This window comes from Macrotis lagotis, chromosome 7 (assembly GCF_037893015.1).
Source record: "Macrotis lagotis isolate mMagLag1 chromosome 7, bilby.v1.9.chrom.fasta, whole genome shotgun sequence".
Classification (NCBI taxonomy): Eukaryota; Metazoa; Chordata; class Mammalia; order Peramelemorphia; family Peramelidae; genus Macrotis; species Macrotis lagotis.
In genome coordinates this window covers 127,347,770-127,363,457 of record NC_133664.1, presented here as the reverse complement: position 1 = coordinate 127,363,457, position 15,688 = coordinate 127,347,770, and positions in this window count along the sequence as shown.

Genomic DNA, 15,688 nt, shown 5'->3' with positions numbered 1-15,688 from the left:
TTTCACTTAAATTTTAAATCCTTTTTGATTATCAATTTTCCTTTAAAATCTGTAGGCATATTGAAGTGATATATATACATGAATTCATATAGAATATGTTTGTTTTATATATACATAGATGCTACACATATATATATATATATACAAATATAATAAATATTAGATCTGTCATATCAATAAAACACAAAATCTTTCACAAAACTTTGCACCCAAACTTAAAATAGGAAAAAATACTCCAATCAACATTTGTATTTATTTGGACTTCACACAAGAATTGCTATTGAATTATCCAATTCTAAGGTGGGCATGAGACCACTCACAGTGTCTCATTCAAGCTGTAGTCATTTTTCTTCTAACTAGATGGGCTGTAAGGAGATAGAAGTGGCCACAATTACATCATGACACGTTTTTTCCTAAGAATCAGAAGCATCATATTGATTAAGGTCAAACAGCTCAAGCCAGTAGGAGTGGCATGCAGTTGAGAAACCATATTCTAATGCATGGAATCAGTTCATAACACTCCACCTACCTTTAGATTTATACAGTCTGGTAGGATTTTAGCACAGTGTTCCTCAAAATAAAGAAAAACAAAAACAGAAACAGAAACAAACCCTAAAATTTCATATAATAAATCTTAGAGTATTTGTTAAAATTATTTATTATACCCATGTTAAAAAAAGTTGCCTGAGTAGTAAGAAAATGTCAGTTAAAAAAATCAATAGTATCTGTTTGTTAAAAGATAAGTTCTTTGAAAATAAATAACCAGATAAAGCTGTGGTTTTAAAAAATTCCCTTTTTCTTGAGAGAAATTAGAACATTCAAATGAACATTAATTCCAGTTCTGAAAATGTTATTAATTTGTTGTGATTCCTTAAAAAGTGGTAGTTACTATTAAAAAATTCTATGAAAAGTGTCTTTTTTAAGCTTGAAGCACGACGAGACAATTTTCTTCCTTAATAATTATCCTCTTTTGGGGTGGCTGGGTGGCACAGTGGTGGCCCTGGAGTCAGGAGTACCTGAGTTTAAATCTGGCCCCAGACACTTAATAATTACCTAACTGTGTGGCCTTGGGCAAGCCACTTAACCCCATTGCCTTGCAAAAACCTAGAAAAAAATTATTATCCACTTTAATATTATGCTTTAAACTTTACAGAAGGTTTTTCTGAAATTCCAGGAGGTAGGTAGGACAGAATTATTAATTTAAAAAGTTTTATTGATGATTTTTGCTTTTATGAAAACATATATTTCTCTTTCTCCTCTCTCCCTTCTCCTACTGCTCTCTCTCTCTCTCTCTCTCTCTCTCTCTCTCTCTCTCTCTCTCTCTCTCTCTCTCTCTCTCTCTCTCTCTCTCCCCCACATATACTTTGCAAAACCTTTGAAAGTTTAGCAGTCATAAATTTGGTCATCTCCTTTTTGTCTGCCAAGGAAATAATTTCTCATAAGTCAAAGTTAACTTAATGGAAGTCTGTGTTCCCTAATGGACTACTCACTATCTTCACATTAGATTACAGGATGAGGACTCTTGCTTTACATTTCAGCAACTTGGCCATTGAGCAGTAATAAACTTAAATTTGCAACTTTCCTCCTAAAACTTTATGTACTATTTAATAGACTGATAGAATCTCCATTATTCAATATCATATGGTTTCCCCATAAATTATCTTGGTTCTCAAATGAAACTAAAAGTATTTAGTAGAACTACAGCTTTTAGCTCAAATAACTGACACCAAAATTGAATCATTGTCATGCTGTTTGTTTCCCTGAGAGCATTCTGTCCTCAAATTGTAACTACATGAAAAACCTTCTCAACTAATCTCTTTGTTTTATTACATTCTGGTCAGGGGTTTGTAGATCTGCTCTATGCTCTCAAACTCCAAATCTCAGGGACCCAATGTTCTCACCCAAACATTATTCTGTAACATCAGTCTAGAAGATATTTACATAATGCTTTTTAAAGTTTGAAAAGCTTTTTAGACTCATTGTCTAAACAGAGAGCTTTGAATTTTTCATCTATCTACTATATAATCATAGACAGCTACATAGATAGCAAACATAGTGCTTGGTCTTGAGTTAGGAAGACCAGAATTTAACTACAACCTAGCTTTCTTACATCCTCTGTTTCTTTCAGTTACCTCAACTATAAAATGGAGATAATCAAAAGTACTAACTTTCTAGGATTATTGTAAGGATATAATGAATTAATGTTAGTAAAAATATGATACATGCCACATATAAATACTAGGTATATAATTATTACTTTCATTAGCAGTATTATTGATTATATCAATGCTCTTGGGCATCATCATTCACTTTCTATTTAACAAAGTGGATTTAATTGTAGCAGTCTTGTATCTGTCACTAACCATTGTTTTACTTGGTATGCTACTTAACATAACTGTACCTCATTTCCACACTGATAAAAATTGCCATGCCTACCTCATAGAGGTAATGTGAAGAAAAAAATGAAATATTTATGCAAAATTGTTGTAAGTAGTATGAAACAATATGCAAATTCAAGGTTTTAAATGATTCTGCTCTTGGTGAATATAAACAAAATGGACATTCAAAGAGAAAATACTCATGTAAGAAAAGAAAATGGCTGTCTAAATAAATTAATGTATTTTCTCATGGATTTTTGAAATGCTCAATATACATAGGCATTCTTTCTATTTGTATAATTTTGATATTTTTAAAAATCATCTGTTGACTTTGATTAGTGAAGTATAAACCTTTTTAGAATTAATTTTCTGCACAGTATAATATCATTTTGGAGAAATAATCATTTTTTTAGATGTGGCTACTAATAAGAAACTAAATTTGAGATTCTTAAAAGACCAAGAAAGGTATAATATTATCTAAAATGTTTTTTTCCTCAAATGCTTTTGGCCAGGCTTTGGTCCAAATTTCCAATGTTTAAACAGTAACAGGGAGAGCTGGGTGATGTCTGAGAGAATTCCTTCGTGCTGTCTCCCTTGGACTCAAATGTTGTCACTCCATGTGGATGAAATATTATATCTGAGTTCACTGTTTCCATTTGGGAGCAGGGCACCAGCTGTCTTCTTGAATTTTCATGGTACTTAATCTAGCGTTAAGCTTGGTTAGCTTTCAATTCATAAAGAAGGTAACGTTGCCTACATAGGGTCACATTTTCAGCAAGGTCCCCAAGGTAATGAAGTGCAGAATGGATGCTAATAAGGAAAGCTGAACAGCTAATTCCTGAGTCACAAGCAGGAGACTTCATAGAGTACTTTTTCAGGGCAATGTGAGAAGAGATCTGAAAATGATTTTAAGCTGGAAGCTGTAGAGCTTACAATGTTGGGGGTCCCTGTCTGAGAAATTTAAAGAGTCTGATTTCAGAGTTTTGCAATGTTAAAAAATAACAACCATGCCCATGGTATAATTTTTTTGCATATTTCAATTTTATATATAAAATATGAAAGAGGTTCATTATTTTCTAATTTTTTCAATATGTTGTTTTTGTAACATTTTGCTTTATTTATTTTTGGAGATTGAAATGTAACGATATTAATATCAAAACCTTTTTAGTTGTAGAACATATCAGTACCTTGTAAAATATAAAATAATGAATTCAGAAATTATCAAAATCATGTAACTTATAAATGAAATGAAATGATGGCATGTTGATGAATATGGGATTTGATCAAGATGTATACTGCTTCTACAAGAGTAGTCCACCTCCACCTGAATGGTTCTTGACCATGTTTCTTATGATAAACACAACATTTTTTTTTAAACGAATGTGGGAAAAGCCTATATTCATTGATTTTTTAAAAAAATTTGACAAAGCAATGTATTTTGTACAAAGTCTTGTACAAAGTTAATAATGTCATTGCTAACAATGGTCTTAGAGAATCAGTGACTTAATAGATATAGGATTGACCTTGGAGACAAGAATACCTGGGTTCAAGCCCTGCCCCAACAAATACTGGTAGTGGGATTATGTAGATTTTGAGTGTCCAAAGCCACTAAGAATATAGTATAGACAAGTTGCCCATCTGTGTGAGAGTATAAGTAATCTTTAATACCTATAAAAATCACAGTAGGGACAAAACCAATTCTTTAAAAAAAGAGAGAGAAAAGATTATAACTTTCATTAGGATATCATAAAGTAATTAAAGTCATAACACCTTTGACCCTCAATACATTAGACTTGAAATGATGATTTCCATACATATAAAATTACATAGGATTATGCCTTTTATAAAAATAATATTGTTTATATTTTCTAAATATATTTTTAAAATGACAATCTTTTAAAAAGTTATTAACATTTCCTTCTTGAGTTTTGAGTGCTTATCTCTTTAATTTTCTGAAATCGATAGTCTCAAGGTAATATCCCTAAGCCTCCAGAAAGTGAGCCAAAATTAATGTCAAACGTTTTTTTGTCATACATAAGAAAGTACAGAAAAGAGTTAGTTTAGAATCAAATATTGCAAGAGAGTTTCCAGAAACAAAGCCAATATCCATTCAAAAGTCACAAAGTGAATAAAACAATTTCAAATAATTGGTAGTATTTTTCAGCCCAGAGACTCCATATCTTCACTTGTCTTTGTCTGTATCTTCTTGAGGCACTGACAGATGATTTCTGTTTGAATATTGTTGTGAGGGCATTTAAAAAATGATAAGTAGACTAACATGTAAATAAAATAGTAATGGAAGGTGGCCATTGTGACTTTCAGCTTTAATCACTGAATCCTGAACCTATCTCCAGGCATGTGAGGAGTGGGGAAGAGCCAATAATCTTATTCTGGCTCAGGATGTTGTATCTTTCATTCACCTACTTTTGTAGAAAAATTATAGTGTACCCTGAAGAAACTTATGGGTTTCAGGGTCTGGGTTTTTTAGGTAAGCTGTAACTATTCCAGCCTCATTCCCTTCTACTGTCTGGCACAATCTCCCACTTCTGGATTCTGTCAGAAAATTTCCAATTTCTCACTTATTTTCACTGGTAAGTATTTTCTTGCTCCTGGTGTTAGAGAAGGTAGATATGTCAAATGTATCTGAGGAAGAACCAAGCTTTCCAATAAGACATCAGGTGATTTTTCTTGGAGAAAAATAGACAGCATATTGGTGTAGATTATTCACTAAATTCTGTGCCTGAATCCTAGAGTCTGTTTATCATAGACATAACATGCCTGAAGACCTTTCTACTGGAAACTGTCAACAGATCTTATTGCATAGGGATACATAGAACCACACCAAATGAGTGCTTATGATTAGTTGTCTTCCTTCTCTGCTATTCCAAGTTTCATTTGGGAGATGTATAATAAATGTTCTGGGTGAATATTACCTTAGTCCTCTTCCTTAGTCCTAGTATTCTTCCTCTAGCTCCCAGCCCAGAGATGGCCATGCTTATTGATTTTCCTTCAATCAAGTAAAATTTTCTTTTTTTTTATTTTGGATAAATATGTTTACATAGTAGTCATTTTCAGTATGAGCAATTAAGAATAAGGGAAAGACATACATAAGGGATAATTTTTATAAAGTGTTCATCAGATTCTGAAGGATTGGATTTTCTTTTTTCTTTTTTTTGTTTTGATTTTTTTTTCCTCTGGATGGAGATAACATTGTCCATAGCCAGTCTAATATGGTTGTCCTAGCTCTCTGAATTGCTGAGAAGAGCTGCTTCCATTAAGGTTGAACATCTCAAAATGTTGTTGTTAATGTATACATTGTTCTCTTGGTTCTGCTCCCTTCACTCAGCATCAGATACTATAATTCATTCCATGCTTTTCTAGAGTCCTACCATTTATGGCTTCTTATCGAACAATAATATTCCATAGAATTCATATACCATAACTTGTTTACTCATTTCCCCAATTGATGATCATTACATAAATTTCTAATTCTTTGATACTACAAAAAGAGCTGGTATTGATATTTTGGAATGTATAGGACTTTTCCCATTCTTTTTAGTTTTTTTCTGGATATAGACCTAGAATTGGATTTATTTCTAGGTCTATGTATGAACAGTTCATACTATTGCTCTTTGGGCATAGTTCCATTTTGCTCTCCAGAATGGTTGCATCAGTTCATAACTCCACCAACAATGCATTAATGCCTCAACCTTCCCACAACCTCCCATACATTGATCATTTTCCCTTTTTCTCATCTTGGCCTATCTGTTAGGTGTGAGGTGATTCATCATTGCTGTTTAATTTGCATTTCTCGGGGCGGCTAGGTGGCATAGTGGATAAAGCATGGGCCTTGGAGTCAGGAGCACCTGGGTTCAAATCTGGTCTCAGACACTTAATAATTACCTAGCTGTGTAGCCTTGGGCAAGCCACTTAACCCCATTTGCCTTGCAAAATCTAAAAAAAAAAATTTGCATTTCTCTAATCAATAATGATTTGAACTTTTTTCATATGATTTATTATTTTTATTATTTTTCATAGCTTTAATTTCTTCATTTGAAAATTGTTCATATCCTTTGACTTTTTATCAATTGGGGAATAAACAAAACTTTCTTTTGCTTTTGTTTTCTAATTGTTCTTTAAATTGGATTTGAATCATTTACTTGACTCTTTTGAATAAAGTCAGTCAATAGAAGTTTTTAATCTATCAAGCATAATTCTAGACAGTGAGGATTTACAAGCAAATATGTCTTGGCTCTATAAGAGCACATATTCTAATGTGTAGTTCTAGCAACAGATACCAAGAGATTCTTATTGAGATGATTTTCCTTCTGTTGCAAATCTTGGGCCTAGGACTGTCCCTTTGTTGATTAAATCCAATTCATCATGTTATATAACTTGTTTGTACATAGTTATTTGCATGTTGTCTTCCCCATTAAACTCAGAGCAGGGACTGTTTGCTTTTTTCTTTTCTTTCTATTCCCATCAATTAGTAGGGATATAATTGGTGCTTAATAAATATTTATTGACTTATGGACTCTATTTGTTCTTCACTAGTATCAGAGGGATATAATATTTTTAAATGGAAGAAGGGCATCAAAAATTGAGGTCGTAGAGATCAAAATCATTCTTTCAAGCAACCTTACAAAAATTAATGCACTTAATGAAACAATGTTGGATCATCTTTACAGTTGGATACTTCTTGGGTGAAAAGCACATTTTTCAAATTCTGAAGAATCTTCATGTCCAGAATTAGGACACCTATAAGGGAAAAAAGAAGCTTTACACTAGGCTATTTCGGTAGCCAATGTATTTTATCAGAAAAAGAAACAAAGAAAATCCAGAGTAATTGAGAGTTCTCTTCTAAATTTGATCCTGAGTTTGTGAGTTAGGAAAGAGGACAGGTTCATATAAAATTGATTAAATACTTTGCCATAAAAGTGTCTTTACGGAATGAGAAACCAGGAAACTTGTAAGGGAAATGAAGCATCATGTTGCCCTCAAGATATTGTCATTTTGTGAGTGTTAGAAAGCTGCCAAGAAATTCCCAAAACAAACCTGCAGACACAAAAAAAAGTAGCTTGGGTTAAGCTTGGTAAAGCCAACCTTTGAATCTCTACTGATCCCTGGGAATAGTAAACAACCCAGGGTTCAAAATTTTTCCTAGACACTCTCCCATAGCAGAATAATTTGGAAATCTAGAATGGAATCATCTTGACTAAGTTTGAAACCATGAGTCATAGGAGTTTATGAATTTCACACCTGATAAAGAGGTCATTAAACTGTTCCTCACCAAGTTTGTCACTTTGCAGATACACATGTGAAATGAAGATTGAACATCAGAGCAAAAGAAATGGAAATGACCAAGGATTTCGTTTATATACATATATATATTTACATGCATAATAAATACAAGTAAGTATATATATGAATTTACTCACTTACTTCTTCCCATCCTTCCTTCCTCCTTCTCTTCCTTTCTCCCTTTGTCTCTCTTTTTGCCTCCCTTAATTTTTCTTTTCTATCATTCTTCTTTTCTCCTCTCTTTTCTCCCTATCTTATTTTCTTTCATTTACTTCCTTTCTCACACCTCCTCTCTCTTTCCTTTTTTCTCTTGCTCATCAGGGAAAAAATCTTTTTTTCTGAAGTTCTGAACTTCTATCACATTTTCCCCCACCCCCAATCCGGCTTGCACCCTAAGGTAAGCAAGATGTACTGGCAAGACATCAGGACCTATCAAGGTCAGTGAGGACCTATAACACTGGAGCACTGCTAGCTTCCTTGTCACAAAACCTATGAATATCAAAAAATGGTTCTTCTGAGTTCAGAAATAATACTGCAACCACAGCGATGGCTGGTAATTGTTGCTGAACAACCAGCATCTTTCACCTTAGCATCACCCACATATTTACTTGGCTCACGTTAATGTGAGCTGCAGATGGTCTTGTTGCTTTTCTGCTGCAGAAAACTCAGAGTCATGGGAATCACTGAATACTTAACTTTTCTTAACTGGAGTTCCAGGCCTTCATATGAGTTTCTTCCTGGAGTACACAGAATGTAGAATGAAGAAGATAATAGACAAGGAAAACAAGAACTGTGAACAAGTTATCAAGGGTGGGAAACTGGGTTACAGAAAGTACACACACACACACACACACACACACACACACACACACTCACACACACACATATACACACACCATCTCATTCTCTTAGCCTCAGAACACCAAACTGATCCTGTAATGATGAGAAAACACATTCTTTAGAGGAAAAAAAAGTGACTCCCCACCCTCTCTCACTCTCTCTCTTGTTATGGTATGTTGTTTCTTCCAGGAAGATTTTTTTTAGATTGTTTAAAATAAACTCTACCTTTCAGTTATAATTGCTCTCAAAGCATCCTCTGAATTAAAGGAGAGATGATTCTCCAATAGGAACCTACTATTCCCCTCTAGGTATGACTAGTAATTGTTCTTCTGCAGCAACTCACGTTAATATTTGTGTGATGTGGAGGTGGAGGGATGTAGGAGGAGCCTGGTTCCATATAAAACTAGCCTTTTTGTCCCTGAACAAGAATCTCATTTCTCTTGTGCCACTGGTTTGCCCTCATTTTCTCTCATAAATAGAAGAGTTAATCAGGAAAGACAAAAGGCCCTTTCTGACATAATGATGAAAAGGAAGACAGAGAAGCCATTGTTTTCCTGCACCCATTTACTTTCTCTTGTTTGTTAAACAATTTAGGATGAAACACAATTTCCAGGGTGAGCATGGTAAATATTGGCTTCTGTTAAGGACACATAATAATCTCATGAAACCTGAGGAAAAAATCTTGTTGGTAGAATTACTTTTGTTTATAATTAGGTATAATCGTGATCCTTAAAGAACTTGGTCAGGCACAAATCTAAAAGGGGAAAAACTGGAGGCTTTGGTGAAAAAAATCTGTCCAAGTTCATTATCTCTTCAAACACTGACACTTTGAAGTGAAAATTCTGATAAACATATGTATACCTTGTTCTGAGGGCCCTAACATATTGATCTATAGAACTGCCCAAGATGAAAGACTTTATTATAATTTGGTCAGAAAAAATAAAATCCCTAAGCCATCTAGAGAAGGAGAACTTGCTCTGAGAGCCACAAAATGATCAATAGGAATGATCCAAGTGCAAAGGTTGTTCTCCCCCTTTCCCTCAAAGAATTCAGCATTTGGCTCATCATTTTCCTTTCTTCTCTATTACCTCCCCATGTCTCTCTCCTTGTTAAGAATTTGAACATTCATACTGTTATACCCTTAGATTCCCTAATTTCCCAATTCTTCAGTCTCCTAAAATCAATATTCATTCACTACACCTCAAACATACATACTGATGGTCACATTGGCACTCAACATTACCTGCAAATGTTCTGCTTTCTTATTCAAAAACTTTGACATCATTCTCTCTGACCATAATCCTATCATTCTGCCTTTATGCTTCAAACCTCATACAAGCTCTCCAATTCATTTATTCCTCAGTAGTTTCCCAAGATATTATCCCTATTTTGACTTTACTTCTCCCCTCTTTCCAGTTTCAGTCATAAAAGTTTACTCCATAATTTCCTTTAATCTCTAATTCCTCACTTTATTTTTTCCCATCACTGTTCCTCCTTAATCAAACTTGAGCTATAGCTCACTCCCACCATATTTCTCCTCTATATCTCACTTGCTAGTGAAAGAAACTGGACTTAGACACAGAACTGTGATTTGCTTAGGCATTTTAAATCCATGTTATAAAATCTTTTACTGGTCTATCACTATAAAAAGCAACCTTTTTATTCCTCTCTTATTGATTTTCTATCTCATTACTCATGGAAACTATTTCCAATGCTTCTCTGTCATTCTGTCTCTCTCTGTCTCTGTCTCTGTCTCTCTGTCTCTGTCTCTCTCTCTCTCTCTCTCTCTCTCTCTCTCTCTCTCTCTCTCTCTCTCTCTCTCTGTCTTTCTGTTTCTATCCCACTCTGTCTCTGTCTCTGTCTTTCTGTCTCTCTGTATCTTTCTGTCTCTTTCTTAGTTGAGGTCCATGATTAACTTTAGAAAATTAGGTTTCTTGACATAAATTATCTCTTCCCCTCTTCTCTTATGTAAAATACCTTGATAACATTCTTCACTCTCTTATTCTTTATGATCTCCAACATTACCATCTTCTCCAGCTGGGTTTACCTTGAATCATCTCTCTTTCTTCAAACTTTCCCTATCTGCTGGTCTCTTCCCTACACTCTTCAAAAATGCAAGTGTCCCAATCTTAAAAAAATATATCATTAGACCTCAATATCTCCTCAAGTGATCACCTTATATCTCTCTCCTCCCTTTCTCAGTCAAATTTCTAGGTGAAGTGGGGGGAGGGAGGAAGTTTACTTTACTTAACTTTACTTCTACTTCCTTTCCTCTTGTTCCTCAGTCTGTAGCAATTTAGCTTCTGACCTCATCATTCAATTGAAACTGCTTTCTTCAAAATTAATAAAAATCTCCAGATTGTTTAATCTTAATAGCCTTTTCTCAATGCATATTTCTAATTTAACTACTACATTTGAAAAGGTTGACCCTCCTCACCGCGGGTTACTTTATTCTTGGATTTTATGTCAATCTTCTCTCTCATTTAGCTATTCCTTCTCAGTCTCAACTGTTGGCTCCTCATCCATATTACAGATCCTAATGGTGAGTATACTTTAAGGACTCTCCTGAGTTCACTTTTCTTCTCTTTTACATACTCTCTGAGATCAACTATCATGAGTTTAATTATCATCTTTTTAGATGATTCACAGATTTGATAAATTCAGTTCCAGTACGTCCCTTTTTTTTTAAGTTTTTGCAAGGCAAATGGGGTTAAGTGGCTTGCCCAAGGCCACACAGCTAGGTAATTATTAAGTGTCTGAGACTGGATTTGAACCCAGGTACTCCTGACTCCAAGGCTGGTGTTTTATCCACTATGCCATCTAGCCACCCTCCAGTACATTCCTTAATGAATGGCTAGGTGGCATTGGTTGCTTTGAATCAGGAAAACTCATTTTCATAAATTCTAGTCCATCTTCAGACATTTAGTAGCTGTGTGACACTGGGTATGTCACTTAACCTTTGTTTTGCTTCAGTTGCCCCACTTGTAAAGTGAGCTGGAGAAGCAAAAGGCAAACCACTGAAATATTTTTGCCGAGAAAACCCCAAATAGAATCCTGAAGAGTAAGATATGACAGAAATGACTGTACAACAATAACAATAATGTTCCCTAACTTCCAGTCCTATATCAACTGCTTGTTGGATCTGGCGCAATAGATTTCTAAACACATCTCAAATTCAACAAAGGAGAACTCATTATCCTTTACCTAAACCAATCCCCCTTCCAAATTTTCCAAAGAGAAACCTATCTGTCTTCCAGGCTTCCAGAATTATAATTTTGGCATCGTTCTCAAGTCTTCACTTATTCTCAGCTCATGTATTCAATCAATTGCTCATTTTTTACATTTCTGCCTCCATAAAATTTCTTGTACTTATTGCTTCTCTATACTTGCAAGCTATTACCTAAATTCAGGTCTTTACCATCTCTTGCTTATATAGGAAATAACTGACTAATTCTTTTTCCTGCCTCAAGTCTCTACTCATTCCAGTTTATTCTTCACATGACTACCAGAGTATTTTTCCTTAAGCACAAATCTGACTATGGTTCTTCATTACTCAATCAACTCCAGTGGTAAACTTTTGCCTTTAGGATAAAATATGTTTCATCTTATGTTTAATATTTAAAATTTGTCACAGATTGGCCCCAATCTGTCTTTCCAACCTCACCATACATTATTTTCTCTCACACACTTTAGGATTCAACCAAACTATACATTTTCCTTGTTCCTCATTCATGATGGAAGGTGCATATCCGATATCCATATTTTTGTACTGGTCATCTCTTATTCCTGGAATGCAGTCATTCCTTATCTCTATCTCATAAAATCTTTCTCTTCCTTCAAGATACAGATCACGTACCACTTTCAATCTGAAAACTTTTCTGTTTCTGTTTCTTAAGCCTTTTTCCCTCTCCCCAACTACTTCATATTTAATGTTTAAAATTATAATTATTTATTTTCTTTACACTTATTATGTATATACTTATTAAGACCTTGCTGTCTTCTCCAAGAGTTATATATAAGCTCCTAGGGAGTAGGAATTATCACTTTGTTTGAATTTTCATTCCTTAACTCCTATGTGCCAATGTCTGGCCCATAGTGGGTACTTGATAAATGCCTCTGATAAATTGTTTAATTTTCTTTTCTCATGGCTCCAAAGCACTTTCCTAAAATCTTGGTAAGTACCTTCTATCAAAAGTAAAGGGCTTCCCTAAAGAACATCAGGATCTCACCAATTAGAGTACAAAAAATAAGATGTAGGATAAATGATACTTCTCTTAATCATGGGCTGTATATATTGCAAGTCATTCATGCACAAACATCATGGTGTCACATGTATTTGAATATCAACTTTTCTGTCAATGCTCTCTCCTCCTGTTAGAACACAGAGAGAGTGTGGCTGTGCCTGGGCAAAAGTTGGCATGAAAAATTTATTTTGTATCAAATCTCAGTTGCTGCTCATACTATATTCTTGATTTTTTTCCTTAGCTATAATTAATAGGCTGCACCCAGACATACAACAGACAAATCATATTCCCAACTGGAGCTGAAACTGTACAGACAAGAGAAGGCAAAGGACATGTGTGACTGGCATAAATAGCCCCTAGTGCAGATACCAAATTTGTTTTCTTCTTTGCTCTTATTTTTTAAAGGACAAATTCCTTGACTGTGTTTCTGTTATGACCTCAAAAAATGTTGTAAGTGAAAAAAGTCACTGAGTCAACATTTCTCTTATACTGAATAGAACATTAGATTGGGAGTCAGAGAGATCTAGGTTCAAATTCTACCTCAGCTACTTATTAGCTATATGAACCTAGTTATGTAATTGAAACTTTCTTGCCTCAGTTTCTTCATCTGTAAATTGAATAGGGTTGGAATTTATGACCTCCATTGCTAATGATCTTAGGGACTAGATTGATTTTTATTTTTCCTCACTAAATTGACTAGACCCTCTCAAGACTGTTTTGATATCTGAAGCCATTTTCTTCAATTTGAAAATTTTCATCAAAGCAAAAACATATCTAAACTTTTTATTTAAAGGAAAATAAATATCATTGCTCCCTTCTTTGAAGTGGTCATAGTGATTTTACAACCCTTTGCTTACATCAGTGGTACAAGTTGGCATTTGCAATTCTGAGGTCAATGAAGTACTCTATTTTCTAAGCCTCCAATGGCAACCAATACAACTGTATGTGGGAAGCCAGCCTTCCTCCAATTTTGATTCCTCATCTATTCTTCCTTCTTCCAATTCCTCCCATACTTTCCATCATGGCAAATATTTTTTAAAATGTATTTATTTATTTATTTTGAGTTTTACATTTTCCCCCTGAATCTCACTTCCTTCCCCCAAACCCCCAAAGAAGGCAGTCTGTTAGTCTTTACATTGTTTCCATAGTATACATTGATCCAAGTTGAATGTGATGAGAGAGAAATCATATTCTTAAGGAAAAAATAATAAGAGATAGCAAAAATTACATAATAAGATAATGGGCTTCTTTTAACTAAAAGTAATAGTCTTTAGTCTTTGTTTAAACTTCACAATTCTTTCTCTGGATACATATGGTATTTTCCATCACAGATACCTCCAGATTGTGTCTGATTGTTGCAGTGATGGAATTAGCAAATCCATTAAGGTTGATCATCAACCCCATGTTGCTGTTAGGGTGTGCAGTGTTCTTCTGGTTCTGCTCATCTCACTCAGATTCAGTTCATGCAAATCCTTCCAGACTCCTTTGATTCCCATGCCTCTTGGTTTCTAATAGAACAGTAGTGTTCCATCACACACACACACACACACACACACACACACACACACACACACACATACATATACATATACACACACCACAGTTTATTAAGCCATTCCCCAATTGATGGACAATCACTCAATTTCTAATTCTTTGCCACTACAAAGAGGGCTGCTATGAATATTTTTGTACAAGTGATGTTTTTACCCTTTTTCATCATCTCTTCAGGGTATAGACCCAGTAGTGGTATTGCTGATCAAAGGGTATGCACATTTTTGTTGTCCTTTGGGTGTAATTCCAAATTGCTCTCCAGAAAGGTTGGATGAGTTCACAACTCCACCAACAATACATTAGTGTCTTAGATTTCCCATTTCCCTTCCAAAATTGATCATTGTCCTTTCTGGTCATATTGTCCAATCTGAGAAGTTTGAGGTGGTATCTCAGACATGCTTTAATTTGCATTTCTATAAGAAGTAGTGATTTAGAGCAATTTTTCATATGACTATAGATTGCTTTCATTTCATCATCTATAAATTACCTTTGCATATCTTTTGGCCATTTGTCAATTGGGGAATGGTTTGTTGCTTTAAAAATTTGCCTCAGTACTCTGTATATTTTAGAAATAAGTTCTTAGGGCGGAGCCAAGATGGCGACAGGAGAGGACCTTCTCTCAGTTGCTCTGGAGCAAAACTTATAACCTAAGGAATCTAACTACATTTTTGAGAGACAGAACCCACAGAGTGATCCAGTGAGGCAATTCTCCAACCCAAGGTAACCTGGAAAAGAGTGGAAAGGCTTGGCTCCACAGGATTGGAGGGGTGATGCACCAAAGGGGTGGCCCACCAGAGTGAAGGAACTTCAGCCTCCCAGAGGCAGCCCCAGGAGGCTGGGAGCTGTGGCTCACAGCAGCAGGGGCAGTTTCCTGATCTACACCCCAGGGAGCAGCAGGCAAAACTTGGGAGAACAGCTGGGAGACCTCTGCTGCAGCAAGCACATGAAGCCCAGCCCTCAGGGCACACAGAGAGCAGCATGGCCAAGGCAGCCCAGATCCAGGATACAGAAGCAGGCAGAACTGGTTAAGCAGTAGCCCCCAGGGCATGAGCCCATTGAGGGAGAGGAGTGAAGAGAGAGAATGTCGTGCTCTGTCCTCTGCCCCTGAAACAGGACTCTGGGGTTCTGAACATATTCAGACCCTGATTGCAGTCTAAGCCCCTCATAGAACAGCAGCCCCCCCCCCCACCTCAGCCCCATGGCAGAGGGGGATGCCTATAGTCATTCACAGACCAGGAGGGAGGACAGAGCATCACACACTGAGATCCTTGTGGGGGTGTCCCAAAAGCTCAGGAAGCACCCAGAAACCAGGCTCAGGCTGGGAAAATGAGTAAGCAGAGAAAAAAGAGGAACATGATTGAGGGATACTTTGCC